Source organism: Poecilia latipinna, unplaced genomic scaffold, assembly GCF_001443285.1.
Source record: "Poecilia latipinna isolate Pla-1442-1.1 unplaced genomic scaffold, P_latipinna-1.0 Scaffold2565, whole genome shotgun sequence".
Classification (NCBI taxonomy): Eukaryota; Metazoa; Chordata; class Actinopteri; order Cyprinodontiformes; family Poeciliidae; genus Poecilia; species Poecilia latipinna.
The window spans coordinates 33,243-36,264 of NW_015115181.1; positions in this window are offsets into that span (position 1 = coordinate 33,243).

The window sequence follows — 3,022 nt, forward strand, 5'->3', positions numbered from 1 at the left end:
TCGCTAATTACAAGTGTGTGTCTGTGTAAAACTTCTTGTATGTGTATTAGTAGAGTTTATTATTAGTTATTATTAGTATTAGTTGTATTAGTAGAGAGATAATTTGTGATATCAGCTTGTGATGCCAAAGTTTCCGGAAAGCCATCATAAATCCAACCCAGATTCTGTTTACATGAGGCGATGGGAAGATCTGCTATCTCTCCTGCTTTACTGTGTGTGGCTCCAAAATTCACACACACGTTCATCAATAAACACAGACAAAAAGGCACCAGACGAAGCTGCAATCACACACAAAAGGCAATATGCAGGCAGCATGTTGGAACAGGTCCTATTCTATTATTCTTAAAATATCAAACAATTTCATTTTGATTCAGGTGTTTGACTCAAAATGTAACACATGCAGTGTTTTAATTAAACCATTTGAACCAAAACAGTGTGGATCACCGAACAAAGACAAAAAAACAGACAGTTTGGGATTTATGAGTCAAGGCATGAGAAAAAAACAAGTAGTGAAATGTTAGGCACAAAATGTCATTAATTTTCTTTTTTTTCTTGAATCACAATCAAAATGTTTTGTTTTTTTTTCTCACTTTTAAAACCAAAACTAACAAAGTAAAAAGATTAGTAAAAAAAAAAAAAAAAAAAAAAAAAAAAAAAAAAAAAAAAAAAAAAAAAAAAAAAAAAAAAGAAAGTAACAGTACAAAGTCAAGCTGATATTCTCAACAAAGAACACTGACTCATGAAACATGAAGCCTGGTTGCACTTGGATGAAGCCTCATTCATTAGTTGATTTCAAAAATTGAAAACAGGTCAGTATAAGTTCAAAATTGATTGAACTTATGACAGGGGTAGATTGAGGGTATACATACATGCATGCATACAAAAAAGTCTGTCTATCTATTTATCTTTGCATATATATATATATATATATATATATATATATATATATATACAGTATAAATGCAATTAAGCATACTTTTTCATGCAAACCACACAAAACCAAATGGAAACCTGTACTTGAGATTTTAAGAGATAGATTTTTTTTTTCATTTCTCAATGATTGTTTGAAATGTTCAAATATTAGATACATCTCAAAACCTTGCAGTACATGTGGGCAATTCAAGAATAACTCAACATTATTTTTGCAAAATTTAAAAAGGGGACACAAACAAAAAGCACAAGGAATAATTATTATAGGGTTTTATTCAGTTATAGATTCTCTAACACTCCTTGCCAGGAAACCCACGCGCCAACTCGTTTTCTTGTGACTCATCAGCCTAAACTCCAGTTTGCATTGAGTGTGTTACCATACCTGATGTGAAAATTGAAGAAAGATGTTCTGTTCAAGAGGATAGTCTTAGTCTATAATTTACTGCTAAGTGACAAGTCCTCTTCATCACGCATGAGCAACCCGGAAATTAAAAGTAAAGGGAAAAAGATTCATGTAATTGGGCGTAATTACTGCCAACTCATCTGACGAAGCAGAACCTTTGCTGCTAGGGAGGTCAAACATATTTAAATGCAAATGTACGCTGCTGCCAACAAGTATAAGTTTCGAGTCTAATTTTGCTCTCTGTCTGGACTTTATATTGCCTGACGAGTAAAGACCTGCCCAGGGAGATTAGGACGTCCCTCAATTAATGACTTTAATTCAGTGTCTCACTGTCAAACACTGACCACCAATTTCATTTTTGCACGCTTTTCCTCGTTTGAGGCCAATCACCTGTGGAAGGGACGTTTGTGTTCAAAGTAAAACAATCTGAACATACAGACTATACATGTGGCTCTAATGATCTGTTCTGTTTTGTTTGTTTCATTAATAGGCTATATCATTATAAAGGCTGGTCATCTTGTTTTCCTACTTGTTGCTTGTAGCACTACCACAATTCACACTTACATAAGGAGCTTTCATACAGGATTTTTCCTGTTGATTGTTACACTGTCAAAAAGAAAATTAAAAAATCGTCTCTAATTTACAGTGAAATGGCAGCAGCAGTGTGAAGTAGCCTATCTTTACCTACGGAGTGGTAGGAACTGTGATGATATTTGCTGTAGTCAGAAAATGCTGGAAGTAATAGACCAACCAGCAACTCAAGGATGTAACTACAGCCTCCATTTGTCTCTCTATCTATTAAAATCAGCGCAATTATTTGTAGCATAGTTTTTTTTATTATTATTATTTGCAGGCCTTGTTTACATGTCTGTGTTCATACTGGATATGGTTTCAACTGGTTTCAAAATGGTTTCAAACTGATGATCATATTTTCTGAGTTGTTTTGCATTTTGGAGATTTCCATATGCTCCCTTTCATTTCGTTGTGGTGTACTCCGTTGTCCCTTAAACGTTCCTGCAAGCTCTGATGTGGTTTTCAAGTGTGCTCCACTGATTTGACCATCTTCACCGCTGTTATGACCATAGCCTTTTTTTTTTTTACCTGAAGGGTTGAATTTACAACTTGAGATGCAACAGAAAGCTCCTAAATATCTCAACTACACATTGCAATTAAGGCCTTATATGTGTTATTTTTTTCACCCATACTCATTTTATATCCATGCCGCCCCCCCCACACACACCTTTCACACGAGTGTGTTTCAGTTTACAAAAACACCTTTTTTTCCGCTAATACAATTTTCCATTCTGCGCAGGATTCCTTTTGTTGACATTGCAGTAGAAATCTGAATAAGACAAAGAAACTCACATATAAAAATTTTGTAAGTTCTTCTGCAACACGTAATCATAGAAATCCATAAACACAGCCATGAAAAGAAACTGTATGTGTTTGATTACAGAAGGTACATGCACAACAACTTTTATTCCACTGGCTTTTGTCTCATACACAACAATGCACAAGCACACATACATTCATGCATTCCCCATCACAAACACCACAAAAGACAATATCTCCTGGGATATTAGAGAGGAGCAGACGACCCTACAGGGCTGAAATTGTTGTCAGCAAGAGGCATCAGTAATGAAATTGCATATGCATACAGTAGCACAGGCCACAGACGGTGTGAACCAA